The 22,532-nt window shown below is 48.0% G+C and overlaps 1 protein-coding gene across 3 annotated transcripts in view; it reads left to right on the plus strand.

Annotated features, from left to right (window-relative positions):
* Lpp (LIM domain containing preferred translocation partner in lipoma) overlaps positions 1–22,532 on the plus strand; it is a 615,165-nt gene that overhangs the window by 37,566 nt on the left and 555,067 nt on the right. For all 3 annotated transcript variants that reach the window (XM_052753866.1, XM_052753868.1, XM_052753867.1), the window contains exon 2: positions 11,746–11,871. The gene's annotated coding sequence lies outside the window, so the exon portion shown is untranslated. The remainder of the gene's footprint in view (positions 1–11,745; positions 11,872–22,532) is intronic.

The raw sequence follows: 22,532 nt of genomic DNA on the forward strand, positions 1-22,532 counted from the left end.
AAAGTTCTTGCCTCAAATGCTGGCAGTGCTCAGGGGAAAGGAATCGTCAGATCCAAAGCTTGCCAGTGTTTGCTGCAAGGCTGCTCCTGAGAGCGTGCATGGTTCAGTCTGTCTGTCTGCTCTGCCCTGGAGACTTTCCTTCTCCTGAGACAACATCCTGCTGATGACAGAGGGAATGTGCTGATCATATGGATGGTGGGTGTTTCTGGTTTGTAACAGGACTTTTTTTTGGCATACGTCAATGGCATGGTTCCTGGTAAAGATTTAGCCTCTCCTATAACTTCGTTATAGGGAGAGAATACTGATTGTGTGCTGTCCACACACTCTTTAATTTCTTGCTGTACGTCCGTAGGTGGGTGATCTACTATGCTCCCACCCCTAACAATAAAAGCAAGGGTACAAAGAGAGGCAGCATAGTGCTGTGATGAAGAACACAGGGTCACATCGTCTGGCTTTGGTCCCCAGCTCTGCCACTGTCTAGGGCTGTGTCTGCTTTTGCTGTATCAGTTTCCACACCTGTAGAGTGGGCACAGTGATGAAGGCAGCTACTTCACCCGGCTGTGGGGATGGTGAAGTGAACTAGTCTTTCTAACGTGTGTAGGAAACTGCCTGGCATATACCAAATACCACGTATGAGTTAACAAAGTTTCATGGACAGTCCCTGCCTTCTACTGCAAGGACAGATGGGGGGGGCGTCCACCTGTGTCCAGCACCTTAAGTTATTAGGCCCTAAGCCTTGCAGGCTAGGGGGAGAGTGTCGAAGGAAGGGCTTTTGGTCAGGGCTGTTGCTGGTGACTCTGGTCAGTAAAATCAGCCTGCCAGCCATCTTATTTTTGTCTCTATTTGGTGAATTTGCCTTTAAGAAGTTTTCATTTTAGTGCTCCACCTTCTCTAGTGTAGAAACTGCTTCAGTGTGTCCTGTATAGTATGGATTCGAGTGAAGGCAGAGGTGAGTTGATGTGCACCACTTGCTAGCAGGTGCCCTTGGATGCCAGAAGAGGGCATTGGATCTCCTGGAACTGGAGTGACAGGCAGTTGGGAGCTGCCATGTGGGTGCTGGGAACTGCAGCAGGGTGCCTTGCGAGAACCGTGAGCACTCTTCTTTTTTTTTTTTTTGGTTTTTCGAGACAGGGTTTCTCTGTGTAGTTTTTGGTGCCTGTCCTGGATCTCGCTCTGTAGACCAGGCTGGCCTCGAACTCACAGAGATCCTCCTGCCTCTGCCTCCCGAGTGCTGGGATTAAAGGCGTGCGCCACCACCGCCCGGCCCGCCGTGAGCACTCTTAAGTGTTGAGTCGCATCTTGAGTTCTCTGTGGTGTGTATTTGTGCAAGGGAGACACTCTGGCTTCTGTGCTGGCTTTCAATAGCAATTCTGCATTGTCACGTTTCACACGAGCTTTCCAGGGAGCCTGTACGACACACCCAGTTGGAGAGTAAAGTTAGGAAAATTGTAACTCACTAAGAAGTAAAGTCACCTGCCTGAGATCTATGTGAAGAGTCGTTCCTCTAACTAGTATCTGACAGAACTGTTGTAACCCTCCCTCTGCTTCCCCAAAGAGATTGACAACATTTGTCATTTTTAAAAGAAGAAGGAATGGAAATTGTGCGGCTAAATGTTAACATTAAGCTATATCAAGGCTTTCTTCTTAATAGAACCGAAGACTCATACTTAAAGTATAGTTGATTGAGGGAAGAAACTTGGAATTTCTCAATGAAATGACAGTGTAGCTCATTTATCCATTCTTCCACTCATTTGTCTATCTGTGCACTTCATCGTAGTTAAGAAAACGCAGTGTGCCATGCCGGGCACCATGCTGAGCCCCGACTCATCCATGTTAATCAGAATGACATGTGGCAGTGGAGGATCCAGAATGTGGATACCTCGCATTGACATGTGCCGTCAATGCCAAATTCTCATCAGGTTTCCAAAGCTTAGTACAAAAATGATATGAAATATCTTTTTAATACGTTTTATTATTCTGGTTACTTTTTCAAATGGTATTTGGATACGTCGTGTTAAATGAAATATGCTGCTGAAATCGATCTGTCATTTTTCAAAAATGTGACCACCAGGAAGTACACAATGATATGGGTGGTGCACACCGCTTCTTGAGGACAAGGCTAGTCTAGGAGTCTGGAAGGAGACGTAAATCCTGTTGGGGGTGCCAGTGTTTGAGCTTGGGCTCTCCCTCCATCTTTACATGTGCCTGTACACCCTTCTTTCTTTCTGCCCTAACCCATTTCACTTCAATGAGAGGTGTTCCACTCCAGGAAGCCAACGCCAGGACTTTTCAGCTCTGTTCTTCCTGGCCTCTGTGGTACTGTAACCTTGACCCGTCGGTATCCTTAGCTCTCGAGCCGTTCTTCACGATTTCCTTGCTGGCTTCCGCCCCTCTCACATGCCACAGAGGTAGGGCTTACAGAACGTGGTCTTGGATTGTCTTTGTACCTTTGTGTTCCTGCCACGGTGCTTGAGGTTCTCTGGTTCGGAGCTCAAGACCTGTAGGCTCATGCCTGTGATTGAGTCTTAGACATTCCACTTGGAAATGTTTAAAGAGACCTGAGACTCTGAAAGTCGTTGTCACTCTGGAAAGCAGCTCACCATCTGTGTGCTGAGTCACCGGAGCCTGAGAAACGGGGGCTCTGGATGCTTCTCCCCATCCCCTGTCTTCAGGTGTGTTATGTCAGCTGTGGTAGCTGCCTCTCCACACTCCTTCCTGTAAGCCTTCAGTGTCCCTCCCGAGTCCAGGCTTTCGCTTACTCAGCATGCTCAAGCCGGCGGCCTTCTTTTCCTGTTCCCACCCTTTCTGATTGTGTTCTCTGTGCCTCTAGAGTGGAGCTGTAGACTCAGAAATCTGTTCGTGTTTGTCTCTGTTTTTCACATTCTCCGATTTCTTCACCCGGGGTAAAATCCCAAATCTTTTGCATCTGTTGAAGGGGAGAGGCGGCAGGCGGCAGCTGTGTGCTCAGGTGAACACCTGGCTTCTCTGTAATCTCCACTAACACTTACTGTTTTCTTCTCAAGGGCCTGTGGGCCCTCAGGACTTCACTCCCATCCCACCTTTGACCTTGCTTATCTCGACTTCCTGCATTTTAGGCTGTTTGTTGAACTTGGCCGTCTTTCCTTGAGGGAAAGGACCATTCGTTTCATTGCTGTATCTTTAGGTCCAAGATAGAGGTAGGTGTTGAGCAAGAAAATGCTCAAGAATAAAGGGTAGAGGTGTGGTGCTGTAGAGTCAGTGGGAATTCTACCAGGTAGGAGTGTGACTGGGGAGGAGTCCTAGGAGAGATCGATGACCCTTGAGCTGGTGGTACTGGGTGAGAGGGTACAGCAGGAGTGTCTAGTGGCCATCTAGTCTACTGGGTTGTGTTATGTGGGACACAAAGGTGTTGTAGAGGCCTGTCTTCTTGTCAACAATGTTCTCTTCACCGTAAACTAAAGATAGCCACCTTAGGGGTCTATCTGGGCCAGTGCCTGCACTTTGCCTGTGAGCTCGGTTATACAACTCAGGAGAGCACTCTCAGCACACAGCTGGCCTAGCGGGCAGGCGGGCGGGCAGGCTCCTCAGACCTTGCTGTGAGCTGCCTTGGAGGAAGGGAAGCCGGAACGACGCCTTGCATTTGTCTCTAGTTCTCCTGTGGAGCTGCAGTTTTTTTCGGGTAGCAGAGAGGTGACCTCAGCAGCCTGAGACAGGAAACAGCAAAGTGAATCATCGCAGGCCCTAATGAGGTGCATGAGGGACCCCTTCCTGAGAGCGAGGGTCAGGTGAGGTCGCGCCTTGCCTGGGGTGAGTTTTGCCTTGGGGCTCCGGTTGGCACTGGAGCAGAGCTGAGCTAATTTTACCCACAGGAGCTGACTGTGCAGAAAGACAGGGCTTCTGACATTGGCCTTCTCATCTTGCTGTGCCCAGAGGTAGAGCCCTGCTATGTCTGGCCTGCTCCCCCTTTCCAGTTAGATGTGTTTGTCAGGATATGTGCTTGTCGGGAAGCAGAATGGGGAGTGCTTTGGATTTGGTAGGATGCTGGGGAGGTGGACCCCGACCCAGCCCCTTTACCTTGTACAGCAGGCACCTGGCTTTGGACAAGTTTTACAGGTGAATGAGTCTCAGTTTCTTCATTAAGTCCTTCATAAGATAGGACTTAAATCTGTGTCCTCATCCTTCCTACATTTCCACCCTTGGTGACATTCATGAGTGACGCTGTGCACAGTATTGCTGGCGCTGGTTCATTTGTACTGGTTCTGCGAGGAAGGTGTCATTTCTGTCCCTGTTCTACATATCGGGAAATGTGCACAGGGAGGTCAGGCCATGAGCGAGTCCTGACAGAGCTGGGAATTGAAACGCGAGCCAGCGATTCCAGGGTGTACCCTCCTAGCCACTGGAGCTTGGGGCCTTGAAGCGATAGGAGTTTTTGCTTCTCTTCTGGCCAGGACTTAGTGTTTTCCACCTGCATGCCTTAGGTTCCACGCTGAGTGAGAGAGCAGGAAGAGACATGAGCATGTGAGCAGGGAGGGAGCGCTGGGGCAGCCCACAGCTCCTAAGATTGCTCCTTTTAGTGTCTGAGACTTCAGGTGCTGGGTGAGAGGTGCGCCCGGTCATTCTCTCCGTTCATCTTCATAAGCCCTTCAGCAGTTAGCCTTTCTAATCATGCTCACCCATCTTACAGATGTGAAAACAGAGGACCGGAGAAGCCATAGTCCTCAGTATACTTACTAGGTAGATGCGCAGTTGGCCACAACAGCTTGGTCTGTGCCTGTCTGTCTCTATGTCCTCCATTAACTCTTCTGGGTCCCCACATTGCTGTGACACATAGAAGCTATACCTCATTTCTGACCACGTGGAGGGGCCGGTGTCCATAGATACTGTCATCAGTGAAGCAAGGCAGATCTGAACCGTCAGAGCAGGGACCAGATAAAGCTCGAAGGACAGGCAGGCCCTTGTTCTGTGGATTCTTGCTTTATAACAAATTATTTTTAAGATTAGGGCATGTAACAGTCATTTATGCTCATGGGTTTTCTGGGTCAAGCATTTGGGTGGGTCAAAGAAGGAGGGAGGGCATTTTTCTGCATGGCTCGAGCTTTTATGGTATGAGGCCTGTGGCCTTGGCTGGAAGACTTACAGGCTGGACACTAGTGGCATCACATGGTGACAGTCACAGGTCAGGGTGTCTTGTCTGTGTTTCTCCATGTTAGCATTTCTTCACAGCATGTGCTTGGTTTAAAGGCCTTGAAAGGTGGTGGTTGGAGGATCGGATGAAAGGGACGGGTAGAGGGGGGAAGGAGGGACGGAGGAATGGAGGGAAAGAGATGAACACTGACCACCCATGCTGACAGGACAGCAGGTGATAATCAGAAGCCAGAAGCCGTGTCTCGCTCCTCTGTTGGCTGTAGCAGTCCCAAAGTCACCCGAGTTTCAGGGGAGGAGATGTCAAATCTTGCCGCAGTGGCAAAACTCTGACGGAGCTGGGCATATCGCTGGGGTCGTCCTTCAAAGCACAGTGGAGTCTCCTTTCAGCCAAGAGGAGGAGAGAGGAGCAAATGTTTCTCAAGCCCCGTGCTGTGGGGCTGTGCGGGGCTAGATGGTCCAGGAGCGCAGCAAGCCTGTGAGGAACAAGTCTGGAAAACAGGCCAAGCCAGGAGCTTTTAGGGAAAAGGTCAATAATTATGCCATAAGCATGCTTTGTTTTGTGTGACTTGGTGTTTATACTGACCATAAGCTTGCTTGTGTAATTGTGATTAGATTACTATTTGAGAGTTCTAGATCTATGGGCTTATTGCAGTAAAGGGAGGAGTTTGGACCTGTACAGAGGAAATGTCTTAGGACGTAGTGTGGGACAGATGAGAAACGGGGGAACGGATGGTCCAATCAAGAAACCCTTTCTTTCTTTTTTTCCTTCCCATATCTATTAGAAGCCTTCTGTATAGTTATTGTGGAAAGGAATTAATTCAGAGCTAGAGGTGCTATCAGAATTGTTGGAAAGATGTGAACAGTGGCAGTCCGAAGGTGGCATCTGGAGCTGTTGGGTTTCCAAACTGATTATAGTGTCACAATTTAGGGTCAGTGAAAGTGGGATTAGGAAGCCACGACTGAGGTGTCTGAAACCTGGCTGTCCCGCCGTCCCCTTAGCTGGTGACTGGCCATGACATTGCCAGCACAGAGTGGGTTTGACTCTTCGATTGTATATTGCCATTTGGGAGTAGAGAGAGCAGCAGGGAGGTTGGCTTCACTATCCCACAAGTACATCTCGGTATGGAGCCTCATTTCCCAGCTTCAAGAGTGTGGGGCATGGCGTTTGCAGCAGAATGCTCTTGTAGTGCCAGTGACCTCAGGGCAGGGAAATGGAGTCTTAGCCAACTGAGAGAATTTTTGTGCCCCCAACACATTGATTTAAAATTCCCGGGAGTTATTATCCTGGAATACTTAACGTTTAGAATTCATCTTAATATTGTAGTAATATAATTAAATATAATATCTACTATTTAAGTTTATTTATATAGAATTAATATGCTTAATAGCCCCAAAGAGCAGGCTGTTTACCTACATCCAGTTTCTTAATTGCATTTTTCTTTGTTCTGACCAGAGCGGGCTGTTTGCGATGTTCCAGTTCATTTTAATCTCTTCCTAGGCTCCGTGTTCTAGCACAGTTGTTCTTTTTTTTTTTTTTTTGGTTTTTCGAGACAGGGTTTCTCTGTGTAGCTTTGCGCCTTTTCCTGGATCTCGCTCTGTAGACCAGGCTGGCCTCGAACTCACAAAGATCCACCTGCCTCTGCCTCCCGAGTGCTGGGATTAAAGGCGTGCGCCACCACCGCCCGGCTTCAGTTGTTCTTTTTTACATAATTTGTTTTCAAGCTTTTAATAAACACTTACTACAAACCTGACCATGAGCCTTCCTTGGCAGTGTAGAGGGAGATTAAGCCTGGATTCTTCCTTCGGGAGCCCATACTGGGAAGGAGAATACATCAAATGCATAGGGAGAATAGCACAAGGAAGACGGTGACGGATGCCCTGCCTCGGTTGGCAAATCCAGGGAAGAGGATCACTCTAAAAGGCTGGGCGTGCGGGCTTTTTACAGACCGGTGATTCAGAACTGGGGGCAGTGCCATCTTTTTAAGGGAATTAGCAACGGCACAGGTGCGTTCTGTTGTCTTAGTCCCCAGAGGCCGGGTCACCACTGGTATTTAGAGGGCATGTCCAAGAGTGCTAGATGTCCTTTAGGACAGGACACAGCGTAGATAAATAACTGACTTTCTCCTAAGGCAATCCCACTCCCGCTGAGAACCACTAGTATTCGTTGAGGGATGTGTAGAATTTGCGTCTTCGGTTGGAGGCTGTAGCAGTAGGGAGGGACTTCCTAAGCCAAGGCTTCACTCTAAAGAATGTGTGTTGGATGGCAGTGGGCTGTATTTACCATGGGAGGACAAGGTCGAGGCTGGCTTCTGGAGATACTGGAGCTATTAAATAAAACTCTGGGGCTTGGTTGCTTTTAGGAACCACACCACGTAGGCTATTGGAGCAGGGTCCTTGAGAGCATAGGCCTACCCTTCACTTACCATGTGCTCCTTGTAAACATTAGCAAATTTTTTTTTTTTTTTTTTTTTTTTTGGTGAATGAGTGCCCCAGACAAATGGTTTCCAGGACTTGGCCTAGGTGACCCTTGGCTTTTGCCAGGTCTGGGATCTTGTAGTCCGGGGAGAGCCTGACCGTCAGCATTAGCTCTTTGTAGAATAAACAGGGGGTGTGCTGGCCCCCATGTCAATGTCATCTCCATAGCTAAAGAAGAATGTGGCGGCCAGGTGGTAGCAGCAGTAGGTGCCTTTGCTAACCAGAGAAACATCACTTCCAAGAGTCCTCCAGGAAAGTATATTGTTTCCTCTTCTCCCTTGTAGACCGTCTAGGGCCTAGATTCTAGGCCATGCAGCATGCCAGGTGCATGCTGGGCCCTTCATATTAATGCTCTTGCATGTAGAATTGATTGCTAGTGGCCACTCAGACCCGCTTTCTGCTGACAGAGTGCATGCACTGTGACTGTGACCGCCGTTGTTCTTGGGGAGTGACTTGCTGGTCTGTGTGATGATGGCAGCTGCGTGCTGTGGCCTGTGCTGCTACGAGGCAATACCTGGCTTCATTTCTGACAGTTTTCAGGGTGATATGGAAAGGGCATGTGGGTGTGTAGGGTGACTCGATAAGTCTCTTTTTATGGATAAAGCAGCTGTGGTTCAGAGAATGAAAATGACTTGCCTAGGGTCCCGGGTGAGCTGGCCTGGGGTCCCCACTGCCCCTTTAATTGCAGAGCTTGAATTGCACCTTGCTATGGGAGAGAGAGTTCAGTGCATATGCTGCAGATCCTAAGGGTGGCGTGTGACTTCTGGCCCGAATATTACTAGAAGATATGTAAGATGGGCAACCTGCTTTTATCTCCAAGAAGCGTTTAAACAAGGGAGGCATGTGGAAAGCTTTGTCACTGCAAAGAATTGCAGAAACATTCCTGGCATGATTTGGATGTTTGTGGACTGCTAATTGGTGTGACCAGCTTTAGTGAAAGGGTAGGTTAGTGAAAATACCCCTGTTCATACACTTCAGTCACAGAACATTCCCAGGGGGTCACGTGTGCATTGTACAGGGAGGAGATGAAGTACCTGTGACTCCTTTGTTCTATATAGTATGGCGGTGATGTGTGTGTGTGTGTGTGTGTGTGTGTGTGTGTTGGGATTGTTCTTGCCTCATCCGTTCACACCAGGCACCTGGGGCTCAGAGGACAGCTGGGACTTCTTAGGCCACTTAGCTGTTGTCCGGATGCTGGTGTCAGTATGCAGAGACTAATTCTTTCCCTTGTTCCCAAGGTCCGAAACAGTGGTTTTTCTCAGGCTTTTTCATTCTGCATGCTCGATCATCTTGGTTGTCATCCGAATGCTAAGGCCCCGAGTTTCCAAGTTTCTGAAGACAAACTTTAAGATGTTAGGAAATCAGCTATTCAGAGAATTTGGAAATAAAAAGTGTTTCTCAAACTAAATAAAACAAACAAACAAAAAAACAGAACCTCTAAGAATTTTATACATGTATACAATGAAATATCATATACATCTCAGTCCCCACCTACTTCCCCCATCCCTCCCTCCCCCACTCTGATAATTCACTGAGTCCAATTAGTGACATATTGTAGATGGGTGTGGCTCCACCCACTGGAGCATTGGAAACCTCCCGATGGCCACACCCTCCAGCTCTTACATTCTTCTTTCTTACTCATTCTTTACTACTGCCAGAGTGTTTGGGTTGAACGTATTCACAAGTGTACAGAGGCATGCGGTTATCTGCTTTTCCATTTATGGACCAAGATACAATTAATTGATAATCATACTGCAGCCTATATTGTGGCATTTTGTTAACTAACTTATTGGGTGAATTCATTGTCATAAAGGCCATTTGAGGTGGATATTTTCCCTTTTATAGATGAGGAAACTAAGATTTAGAGAAATGAAAGAATTCTTTTAAAATGTGTTTTTATTTGAAATAGAATTGCATGATTTCCCCTCCTCTCTTCTCCCTTCAGTTCCTTCCTGATACCCTCTCTCTCATCCCTCATGTCCCCCCCTCTCAAGTTGATACTCACTTTTGCTTTGATTACCGTTGTTACATCTGTATACACACATATATGTTTACACACACAACTTGCTGGGTCCATTTTTGTTGGTGATGTGTATATGGTTTCAAGGCTGTCAATATCAATGGACTGTTAATGTCCATTGGAATAGTTCACAGGGTCCCATGCCTAGACTAAGAAACACAGGCAAGTTCTAACTGCTGGGAGAACATAGGATTCTTTTGTTTTTGGGGGGAGGGGAGGGTATTTTTGAGACCAGGTTTCTCTTTGTAGCCCTGGCTATCCTGGATCTCACTCTGTAGACCAGGCTGGCATCAGATCCACCTGCCTCTGCCTCCCGAGTGCTGGGACTAAAGGTGTGCCCCACCACGGCAAGTGAACAATAACTAGGATTCTTGCCCAGGTTTTCTGTTTGGGAATCCTTTGTCCTGTACTTTGCCACATCCGTACTATATATGCTTCTCACCCAGGTATAACTACAGAACTGCTAAGGAGGTACCTCTTAGATCCCTGAAGCTACTGACATCGGAGCTAGAGGGTCCTCAAAGAGCTCAGAGGGTTGATGGTTGTCAAGCTGTGGAGCCTCCAGTGTGGTCTTAGAGTTGGGGTGCCAACAAAGTGAGAAGTGGAGGTGGGGGGAGGGAGGCCTGAAGCCTGTTGGCAGCTCTGATTTCCCTCACTTTAAAAACTACACATCTCCTAGTCCTCACTTGGGGGAAGAATTGTGCTGAGATGAAAGGTTGGAAATCACCATGGGAGCCTAGTAAGTCTTTGTGAGGGCTACAGGGCAAAGTGGTTTAGCGTTGCTACTAGCTGTGATGATCCCAGGGCGGAGACACCCAGCTCTGCATGTCCTGGACTCCCTGACACCTAGTTGAAAGCCTCTCTTTGAACTCACATTCCCATCTTGGTGGGATGTAGCTGTTTTCCTTTTTCAAGGAAGTATTTGATCTGCTGAGCTCCCTCTGAGGCCTTGGGAACAGCAGCTGGAGGTTCAGGGTCATTCAGCCCTGAGCAGCTGCAGAGCCCTCGGGCTGCCCTGTGCACAGTGTCCTTGAACTGTGTCTGTCACCCTGGCTCGGTCTTCCCTTTTGACCCTGGCAGTCTTGCTTTGACTGGTTTAATTTCTGTCTAGGAAAAAGTGAATGGTTATGGCCCATATTATATTACGATCCTGAGCCAGCCTTCTAAGGCAGTGCCTGGCTAAACACACCCAGCCATTGCGTGCTCACTGGGAAAGGCATCTGGCAGTGGGTCTGTTATTGTCAACTACTTTTGGAGGTGGCTATGCTACATGTGATTATTACACATGTTAGTTATAGGGAGTGTATTTTATTTCATGGAAGTGACGTGGTTAGAAGGTGGGCAATGGGGGAGAAGACAGACATAGGGAATTGCAAGGGGTGGAGTTTGTACTGTCAACGTGTTAGTATTGGCCTCTTGCATTTACCATCTCTGGGATTTAAATATGCTGTCTTTAACATTCATTTCCTCTGTAATACGGGAAGAGCGTGCCTAGCTCATACGGTTATTACTGCTATTAAATAATACACCACACACAAATCTATGGACATGTAAAACCGCAGTGCAATTGCTAACGTAAAGTAAATCTTTATCACATCATAGTTAGTGCTGTTAGTATTTCTCAGTGGGGAGCAAAAGAGCTTTTTTTTTTTTTTTAAATCTTACCTGTGGTGTGATCAGAGCTTTACTTTTATAACAAAAAGAAACAGAGCAAAACCCCATTCTTTTATCTCAAAACCGTCGGTTTTATTTACCGCTCTGGGTTGTTTATATCCACCTCTCTGGACACCCTTCACCAGTGACCTTAGATGCTGCTATTGACTGACACTAGTTGGCTGCTGTTCCCTAGCATATCTTCTCACTGCCTACGTTGGAGTCTTTCTTCTTATCTACTATGTCCCTTTGCATCTTCGTGATTGTTTTCTCCTGCAGCCGCTTTTAATACCTAGCCCTAAGTCTAACCCAGCTACTGGGATGAAGTCAAGGAACCATAGCCTGCCCTCCACAGTAGTATCCTCCTAGCAGGGGGAGACAGCATTGAACTGTTTTCTCACCAGCCTAGGGATGAACTTCTGGGGGATATATGGTCGCCTCCTAAATGACAGTGAGTCCTTGATGCTTTGCAGGACCTGAAGAGAATCCTGACAGCTAGAGTGTTGGAAGAGGCTTGAAAAGAAGGCAAACAGGAAGGAGGCTTCACTCTCTGAGCTGCTTGGGACCCCTCTTCGGGGTGGTCTCCAGTGAGAAGGCTGGTATGTAAAGGGACCGGGTGGGCGGGCGGGTGGGCTCACCCTGCTGCTGGCTGCATGCTGCCTCCGGGGGTGTCAGGCTCCAGGTGGAACCTCTGTGAGCAGGAAGGGTTAACTGGTTGGAGATCCTTATCCTTTCGTTATCTGCAACTGGAAATGTCTTGTGCCCTTGATTAATTCACGCATGGATGCTTCCTCAGCCTCCTTGGTAAATAGCTCCTTACTGAACATTTATTTCCCCACGGGCTTACTGCCTGAGACTGAAGCCCGTGTTTCTAACAGCTACTCTAAGGAAAACATCAAAGGCCACATTTCCGGAGCTGAGACTCTCAGGGGCCTTCCAGATGTCCATCTCTATTACCTCCTCCTTGCCCAACATTTGCTTTTAGCTGAAAAGGGAGATTTTGTCTTGAGTTGCCCTGTAGACGTGTGTGACTTGGAATGTGAGACCCTGACAGCTGCTGCTGAGCTTTGAGCTCCAAGTGTGAGCAGCCTGTAGACCTAACCTGTGGAACACGGAATCATTCTCCCTTGATTCCCAGGGCCTAGTGTTTCTTTGTCTTGTGAATGACCTCACTGCTTTTTGTATTTGTAATGGAATGCACAGTCATTTACAAGTAATCACACAGTAATCCCTCACACTTGGAGAACGCCTTACTCTTTTTCCAGAGGGCTTTCACTCTCATTATCTCATTTGATCCTTATAACTGCTCCGAGAGGGAGGCAGAGTTACTGCTTTAATCTCCGATTTTCAGGGGTAGAAACCGAGGCTTAGAGAAGTTAAATAGTAAACCAGAGGTCACACAGTGAGTATGGGACAGAGTCAGACCTGGAGTCTCAAGTCGGCAGGTTCCTTTGCCTACTCTGCTGCTGTGACCTCAGGAGTGTGTGCGATGGTTCTGAGCCTCTGTCTCCCTTTTGGCACATTGGGTATTCTGCTGCCCCAAAGGCAGTTGTGAGTAGAGATTCAATGAGACTGCCTGGGGAGGCATTTATGTGTGGTGGATGGAACGCACCAGTAACGCAAAGCACTACTGTTTTGACTACATGAATCTTAAATGCAAGTAGTGCATCTGAACTGTAGCTGAAGGGAATACTTCGTCTTCTCAACCTCCTGAACATTTCTGAGGTACTCCAACCCTGTGACGAGCAAATTGACCTTGCTGCCCTGGGTCGTTTGGAGAATTGTGCTGACCCTCCTCTTCTACAGAATTCATCCTTAATGTTCTTTGGAAGAGCCTTAGAGGCACATGTTTAGGTATGGCAGGACTGGATTCTAATGCTGAAGAATGGGATCTGCATTTCAGACTTCATCCATGAAGGATGGGCACGTAGCAAGGCTGGCGGAATAGAGATGGATGGAGTGCTAGGCTTGAAGGTTGCTGTTTTTCATTGCACACAGACCCAAAGAAGTCCATTTGCTGTGCATGGTCGTGCAGACCAGTAAGTAACCCAAGGTACTATGGAGGCTAGAGCAGGTGGCTTTCAATTTTAAGGTCTACCCAGGGTATAGAAGTGAGTACAAGGTCATCCCGATCCACTTAGTGATGCTGTGTTTCAAAATTAAAAGTAAGAAGTGGAAAGAAGGCTGGAGAGTCAGCTCAGTGGTAGAGCACTTGCCTAGCTTGTCTGTGTCTCGCTCTTACACACGTACACACCAACTCTCACACGTGGCACACATACCCAGAGGGGATAATGTAGCAGGAATCTTAAAGGGTCTTATTAATAAAATCAAATCTGAGCCAGGTATTGGGGTGAATGCTGAATGATCAGAGAAACAGAACAAGCCACAGCCACCTCACCTCATCATTTCCTCAACTGATCCTGTTTCCTCAGACTGGAAGCCTCTCAGTCCTCATCCCGAATGAATCTCAGCTGAACTGCTGCTAAAAGTCTAAAAGCTTAACCAGCCAAATGCTTCTAGTTCCTGGTTTTCACGCCTTATATATCTTTCTGCTTTCTGCCATCACTCCCTGGGATTAAAGGCGTGAGTCGCCATGCCTGGCTGTTTCCAGTGTGGCCTTGAACTCACAGAGATACGAGGGATTTCTGCCTCTGGAATGCTAGAATTAAAGGCGTTGAGTGCCACCATTTTCTAGCCTCTGTATCTAGTGGCTGTTCTGTTCTTTGACCCCAGATAAGTTTATTAGGGTGCACAGTATTTTGGGGAACACAATACCACCACAGGATAACACATATACACTCACACACAGGGAACACACATGCTCATACACAGAGGAGAACATATTGTTGAAATTATTATGGCCACTCCACGTAGTTAAAAGGGAGGTTTATTTTGTGGGGTAACTCATAAATGAAGGGACAGGCTACAGGGTCTGGGGAAGATGTAGCGCAGTCCAGCGGTGTTCTCTGAAGAACTCTGTTCGGTCTACCTCTAGCGTCCAGGGTCCGGGAACCAAGAGAGGGTGGTGCATCTGGATCTCGGGTCTTCAGGCCCTCTCTTGGCCCCGCCTTGTAGGCGTGATAGTTACCGAAGCCTCAATGGGGGTTGGAACTTCCAGACCAAAGCTGGAGTGGCTACCCACTACAGGAACACACACACACACACACACACACACACACACACACACACACACAGTGGTGGGGGGAAGGAGAGGAGAGACTGGATTTTGTAGGGCACTTCTGAGTTCACAGGATAGCAGTGTATATGTTGAGTGTATTACTATTGGAACACACTCCAAAGAGTGGATTTCATCTTGGTAACAGTTGCATGAAGAGTCAGTAATGTGATGTGGTCAGGAGAACAGCAGAGCTGAGTATGGACTGAGGTCTTGGATAGCTTTGTTTCTGTATACACAGCTACCTACAAAAATGCCACACCAGTGAGATAAGCATTGACCTATGGTCCTAAGAAGCAGAACAGGGCAGGAGGTTGAAGGCCAGGGAGTCAGACTGGTTTCCATATAAGGAAGAACTTTCTTGTGCAAAGATGGAATTAACAGCTGTGGGGAAATATGATCTCTGTCTCATGGGAGACAGTGGGGATGCTCAGGGGGATCCATGAGCAAGCAGTCAGGCACATTGGGTCAGAGGTGCTCCATGGCTGGGAGGAAGAAAGAACACATACATGAAGGGAGTGGAACATCCCTTTGCTGATAAGGAGACTAACTTCGAAATGTTTGCAGAGTAGAGGTGAATGTGAGTCTTCCTTTCCGATTTTCATGTTTATCCTGACGCCTCGCTGCTTGGAACTTGGTTTGGGAAGTTCTCAGCCCTTCCCTTGGTAGTGTCTACAGTGAGACATCTTAATTCTCTGCGCTAAACTGCTCCTGTCTATACACCAGTGGAAACTGTGCTCCGGACAGAATGAGGAGCACCCCTTCCCTCCCCACCCTCCTACGAGACCCTGGGAGCAGTGCAGCATGGGAACTGAGTCCTGAGTTCTGGTTCTGGTGTGTGGTGGCAGGTGCTTTGGTCCGGTTGTCTTACCTATTTCCAGGGTCACTTACGTTTGTGTGCACAGCATTGTGCAGCCGTGAATGTCTGTAGAACAGCCCCCACCAGCACCCACGGAATCTCATGTCTGTCTTTCGTTCTTTCTCCCTTGATTTGGCCTTGAGTCACTTAGACCAGACTCACTCTTGATTAGCTTTTCAGCTCCAACTTAGTCATCAAACATTCCACAGAAGCTCGGGGTTAGAATTCATTTTACAGATTTTACTATCTGATTTGCCTTCCCCTCTCTTAGCAGTCATGCTCTGCCCATGGTCTGGCTTGACTGTGCATCAGGGATCCTGATGTCTGTCTCATGATAAGAATTCAAGCCAAACCAAGTGCTCAGGAGGCTCTCCAGCCCAAAGGTCTTCGGACACTTCTTTCAATATCTGTGTAATGTGGGCTACTCAAGATGCCATGTATTGTATGACCTTAAAAAAAAAATTGTCGTGTGTAAGGCATTGATTGGCTTTTTGTTCAGTTTAACTTAAAAGCATTCGTTGTCTGTAATCATTGTACACACTGCACTTTGACACAGTTGTGCCGTGCGGCCTCCCGCCCCGGCTTCCTTCCTCCCCATGCCCATCTCTGATTAGTTGCTGTCCACCTACACAGGTTTCCTCTTCTGCTCTCATGTCATGTACACATCAGTGATTTTGTGTCTGTGTAACGTCCGGGAACCACAAACTAGAGAGGACATGCTACGTTGTTCCTGAGACTGGCATAATTCCCTTCCTCTGACCATCTCTAGTTGTGTCTGTTTTCCTGCAGACGGCAGAACTGACCCCATCATGCTGATCTGTCACATTTTCTTTATCCATGCCTGTGTGTTTCTTAGTTATTGTGAATGCTGCTGTAATACACATCGATGTTGGAGTATCTCTCTAACGTGTTGGCTTGGTTTGGTCACTATGCAGGAGGAGGATAGTTGGATCAGATGATGGTTGTAAGTTTAGCTTCTTGAGGGAACCTCTATCCTGATTTTCAGAGTGGCCGGGCCAGTTTTCATTCTACCAACAGTGTTTAAGTGTTCTTTTTTGTCCACGCCCGGGCAGCAATCATTGATAGGGAGAGACATACTGAGTGGAGCGAGATGGGATCTCAGTGGAGTTTTCCTTGGCATTTCTCTGATGGTTAGTAATGCTGAACATTTCATACTTACTGGCCATTGTATTTCATCCTTTGGAAGCTGTGTCTTCAGCCCATTCATTATCTGCGTTTTTAAATTTTGTGTTGCTTACCCTGTGGAGTTGTTTGTTCTAGACATTAATCTTCTCTCAGATGAATAGCTATCCAAGATTTTGCTCCTATTCTGTAGGCTGTCTCTTGTGGCATTTGGGACAGTCTTAGAGGTAGACTTTAAGCTTTCAGACCAGCCACTTCCTATGCTGGGTTGGGAGGCTGTTTCCTGGAACAGGATCTTGTGTGTGTGTGTGTGTGTGTGTAGTAGTTGACACTCCATGTCTGTCTGGTGTGTGTGTGTGTGTGTGTGTGTGTAGTAGTTGACACTCCATGTCTGTCTGGTGTGTGTGTGTGTGTGTGTGTGTGTAGTAGTTGACACTCCATGTCTGTCTGGTGTGTGTGTGTGTGTGTGTGTAGTAGATGAGACTCCATGCCTGGCGGGGGGAGGGGGGCGGTGTTAATGATTTACTCAGAATAAGGAGAGAGCTGCCTTGTGTGGGGCATGTTCTTGAAGTGCCAGAGAGAAGGGTGATTTTCCTGACATCCTCCAGCCTTCTCCTCCATATATGGAAATGTTTACCCACCACACTCATCTATTGGAAGGGAAGGAGGTGACTCAGGGTTTGGGAGAAGCAGGATTTGAATTCTTGTTTCCAGAAACCAAGCGGAGCCCCCTCCCCCGCCTCCTGCCCTTCCCCCTCCATGCCTCTGCCCCTTGTTCTGGAGGCTGAAGAGAGTGTGCCTCAGCTCAGTTCCCCTCAGGCTTCTGGACCACATCCCTGCTGTGTTCTGTCCTGGGCCTGTCTTTGTGAGAGGGAGTCAGGGCAGTGAAGGCCCCCGCTGTCTGTGGTGGTGACCTCTTCACGTGAGTACATCATGATCGCCAAGGGCATTTCTGCTAGCCGACCTGGGATGCTTGCTTGCACAGGGATGGTGGTGGGAAATACTGTGAGGAATGTTGAAGGCTTTAGTCTGGGGGGAGGGGGACGGCTGCTTTCCCAGGGGAGCAATTCTCATGGATGGATTTAGAAATGGGGTCAGCCGGAGGAAAATTTTTATTTGTACCTAAAACCAAGCAAACAAACAAACTGTACAGATATTGTTCCCACCTGAGGCCTAGCTTCAGTTAGGTAGAAAGATAATTTGGGAGTATTGTCTGATTGCCAGGGAGAAAGCACCAGCCAAAAGGGATGTGTGTGGGAACTTGGGGAGGGGCGGTCTTACCCTGCAGAGCAGAGCTATGGTTGGACTTGAATTGTGACACATTGGTGTCTGGCATTCCTGTGGCCCACAGAGTCTTGTGGACCTTGTGTAGATATGATGGGTAGTCCACGTTGCAAAGAGCCAGCCATTAGCGAGTCCCATCTGTCATATTTCACAGCATTCTGTGGTGCAGGAGGCCTTGAGAGTATACTTGTCCTGATATATGACTGAAAGATTAGAACCCAGACTTCTCAGTCCGTTCCCCTGACAGGACACTCAGTGCTGTCCTATAGCAAGGCAGAAGAGGCCTTTGTAATGACCGGCTCTGCTCAGCTTGGGGGATGGAAGAAGAGCTGTACATGAGGGAGCACCTGACTGCTTCTCCTCTGTGTCTTGCTTGGGGAGCACGTTGCTGCCTTCTGAGTCTTGCCTAGAAAATGCGCTATTGACACCAGGTCCTTAGCCTGTGCTGAGCCCTACAGTAACTGGTCTGTAATTACCTGTAATTTCCCCGTGTTGGAAGGTAGATGTTCTTATCCTAATTTACCTGCAAGAAAAGCAAGACCCAAGGAAGTGTGAGAAGCTGCCTAGGTCTTAGCCCTTGCACATAGGCTTAGTGCATGTAGGGTCTGTTTGACTGCAAAGGCCAGGGGTTAGCCCAAGGTTAAGTTCCCTTTCCCTGAACTAATCTGCCAGGCTTCTTCAGTGTCATGCATCTCTCTAATCTTACTAACTCTGTGTGTGTGTGTGTGTGTGTGTGTGTGTGTGTGTGTGTGTGTGTGTGTGTGTGTCTAGGCTAGAGACATCTTTAGGTGCTGTCCATTTTTTTTTTAAAATTTTTGAATTTTTTTATTTAAAGACGGAATCTCTTATTTGCCTGGAACTCATGAAGCAGGCAAGGTTGACTGGCCAGCGAGTGCCAGGGACCTGCCTGTCTACCTCTCCAGTACTGAATTACAAATGTGTGATGCTGCCATGCTTGCCTCTTTAGAGCCTGGCTCTAGGGCTTGGACTCAGGACTTGACTGACTGAGCTACCTCCCTGGTCTCCTACCTTTATCGCTCACTATGGAGTCTCTGCTCCTGTGCATTGTTCGGTTGTGGGCAGTATCCCTGCGCAGGGTGCAGATGACGTAATTAAACATGCAAAACAGCAAGGGTGTGCCGGGGAGGAGATAGGAAACATGGAAATGAGGGGGAGTGATCGATAATCCAGAGTTAGATCAACCGAGGGCGCAGGGCTGGATGTGGGGGAGGGGCTCTGCCCGGTCTGTTCTCACTGAATCTGAGTGACAAGGGCCAGCCATGGAAAGGACAGAGGAAGGGCCTGTGCGGGCCGTGGGCAGCCGGCACAAAGTGGGAAGGAGTTCGTGTGTGGGGAACATAGGGGGAGGCTGTGCCAGCAGCCCATGACTGCTGGTGCAGAAGCCGCAGAGGAGAGCTGGAAGGGGCTGGTTGGTGTGAGTAAACCAGGGGGCCCCAGTTAGCTTCCAAGTCCCATGTCCAGGTCTGCTGGTAGCCGCCTGAGTTACGTTTTACACACGTCCCTCTGGCAACTGTTTGAGGAGTTCTTTGACAGGTGAGGGCAGCAGTAGAAGCATAAAACTTGGAGACTTTTGGCGCATTCCAGGGGTGTGTGTGTGTGTGTGTGTGTGTGTGTGTGTGTGTGTGTGTGTGTGTTTGTGTGTGTATGTGTGTATGTGGTGTGTGTGTGTATGTGGTATGTGTATATGTGTGTGTGTATATGGTGTGTGTGTGTGTGTGTGTGTGTATGGTGTGTGTGTATGTGGTATGTGTGTGTATGTGGTGTGTGTGTGTGTATGTGGTGTGTGTGTATGTGGTGTATGTGTATGTGGTGTGTGTGTGTGTGTGTGTGTGTGGTGTGTGTGTATGTGGTATGTGTGTATGTGTGTGTGTGTGTGTGTGTGTGTGTGTGTGTGGTGTATGTGTATGTGGTGTGTGTGTGTGTGTGTGTGTGTGTGTGGTGTATGTGTATGTGGTGTGTGTGTATGTGGTGTGTGTGTGTGTGTGTGTGTGTGTGTGTGTGTGTGTGTGTGGTGTGTGTGTGTGTGTGTGTGGTGTGTGTATGTGGTGTGTGTGTGTATGTGGTGTGTGTGTATGTGGTGTGTGTGTATGTGGTGTGTGTGTGTGTGTGTGTGTGTGTGTGTGTGTGTGTGTGTGTGTGGCGGGTGGTGGTGGTGATGGTGGTGGTGGTGGTGGTGCAGCCTTGATGCAGTGCTGTAGCAGGGGGATGGAGGAGAGAAGTTCAGGACTTGTTCGAGTGTTTTCAGCAGGATGTCAAAGTGTGATTTCCTTTGGAGAAATGTCAAGCGGAATGGACCCAGAGCTTCATAAAGACACATCGGTGTTATTTTGTGGAGAAGCTACTAGAACTCCAGACCTAAGACTATGGACTTTGAATCTCCAGCTTCTAGCCAGGCAGTTGAGGGTGCAGCAGCTTCTGGCTTCTGACTCCTGACTGGGAGCGGTGAGAGTGCCCCACACAAGGCCCTCAGAATGTGTAGCTGCCTCTGCTCTCTCGGGATGGTTTTTTTTTCCATAAAGTATTCTTTCCCACCAAGAATGTGAAACCCTCTGAGTGATGATACTTAAAATGTTACCTTTTGGTCCTGCTCAGCACATGCCACGTATATGTTCTACCACTGAGCTGTGTCTCCAGGCCCTTTTCAATGTGTTTTCTGTTCACGAGGCGATTTCTCTCTCTCTTTCCTAGACCTTTAGCAACACACCCTCCATCCCGTCAAATGGGCCTGCGAAGACCCCAGAGAAACTGCTGCATCCAAACCCCTCGTGGCTTGAGGCTGTGACGAGCTGGCCGCCTCCCCGTGTTCCCTTGAGTTTAGCTTGCCTATTGCCTGGTTCTCCCCAGGCTTCCTTGGAAGGAGCTGGGCTTTCCAGAAAATACCCACGGTTTTCAGGGTAGGGAAGGGTCTCTGAGTGGTTAGGCACTAGTTTAGTCAAAGTCCCACAACGGATGGGGTCAGAATCAGGCTGAGATGCTAAAGTGGCGAAGCCCTTACCTCTAGTCACCAAGCCAAAGTGACCTTGTATGAGTCAGTCCCATGCCTCTGTGTACCCCTTGGCTACCTGTACTGCAATTGTCTGGGTCTGAGCATTCTTCCAAAACTTGCTAAACTAAGTCAGGGGGTAGTCATTCCTGAGGCTTCTTTACACTCTTCTCTTCAAGTAGTTTATAGTCTAACGTTACCAGGTTTTCTAAAAAAGGAAAAAGAAATCAGTTTAACACCATCTCTTAAAAAACAGTACTTTGTTTGTGCTCACTCCCTTTTTTTCCCCAAAAATTTCTTTCATATCACCCATTCAGTCAACAAACATTTATTGAGTTCTTACTGTATGCCAGGCATTGTGCTAGGTGCTGGGGATTGATTCAAAGATAATTTGGAGGCGTATGGGAGGGGAGTGGATAATTACAGCACAGTGAGATCAGTGCTATAATAGGGGATATATAAAGAACAAGAAATAGCACCGTGAATAACATCTCTGAACAAATTGCTGTCTTTTTTCCTTCTGGATTATTCCCTTATGTATATTGCCCAAAGTGGGATTACTGGGTCATTTAAAAGATGAAAACAATTTGGCACAGAAAGATGTAATGGCTTTGCCTGGGGAATACAGCTCAATTTTCAGCAGGAGGAAAAAAAAAAAAACTGTTGACAACTCCCGATTTAGACCACTTCTCCAGGAGGACTGGGGAGTTTTCATGCTATGCTATCGACATGGTACCTTTTGCGGGGTGGGGGTGGAGGCCCCTGTGCTGAACATGCCAGCTTACACGTAGAAACACATGTCCTCACCTTCAGCCTCGCAGACTAGTTGCTCTGACTGTAACGTGACTCCAGGAATATCGTTTTCATCTTCTCACTGTACTCTGGTTAACAGGAAGCGACTTGCTGAAGAGTGCCGTTAAGAGCTGGAGAAGTCCACGAGTGGAGTGGAGTTTTTTAATTCTCATTCTCACCCCGCTCCCCACGTTGTGTTAGGAAAGCCTGGGCGCTTACGTTCCAGTTAGTGTCCGGAATTTCCTAGCGCCTTTTCTCAAGGTCAGGATGTTCTGACCCCTGACATCAAAGCCGCATACAGCATCCTTCTGTGCGTTGGCCCAAAGAAACCCGAGGGCCCATTTTGTTTTGTGGCCCAGAGCCTGAAAGACTGTTTGGTTGGTCCCAGCCTTGGAATATGAAATCCCAAGGAAAGCTGAAACTGTACCACGGTTGTCTTTGAAATGTGTGATTTTTTTTCTAGTAGTCACAGTTTTAAACCATATCCTTGTCCCCAGTATTGCACACCTCTCGTAACCGGAATCACGTATGTGTCCACCAGTCATACCCCTGCTCTCTTAGCTCATTCTCTGCCTCTCCCTGGTTATCCTGCATTTGCTCGTCTCCATGCTTCCGCTCTTGCTCTTCCTTTAGAAGTGAGATGACCTCACTTCTCTCTATCTGTAAAACTCCTGTTGTCTTATAGAGGAATTAATCGCAGTCACCATCTGCTCCCCACAAACCACCTCCTTTGCCCTACAAGAGATTCTGTTGGGTTAACCTGCACCAGGTAGCTGTGAGGCAGCTGAGTGTCCGCGATCATGCCTAGAAGCACAAGATCCGGGCTTGGCTCCTGGCTGTGGTACTTACTCGCTGTGAGGTGAAGCGTGTCGGAAACACACGACTGAATTTCTTTTTCTTTAGATGGGTGTGAATAAACGATCACCCCATGTCATAGTGTGTTCTGGCACTTGGGCCTTGGTCCATGTTTCTTCCTCAGCTGTTGTCCTTACATGTGTCACAT

The sequence above is a fragment of the Peromyscus californicus genome, unplaced genomic scaffold (genome assembly GCF_007827085.1).
Source record: "Peromyscus californicus insignis strain IS unplaced genomic scaffold, ASM782708v3 Scaffold_25__1_contigs__length_3188244, whole genome shotgun sequence".
Classification (NCBI taxonomy): Eukaryota; Metazoa; Chordata; class Mammalia; order Rodentia; family Cricetidae; genus Peromyscus; species Peromyscus californicus.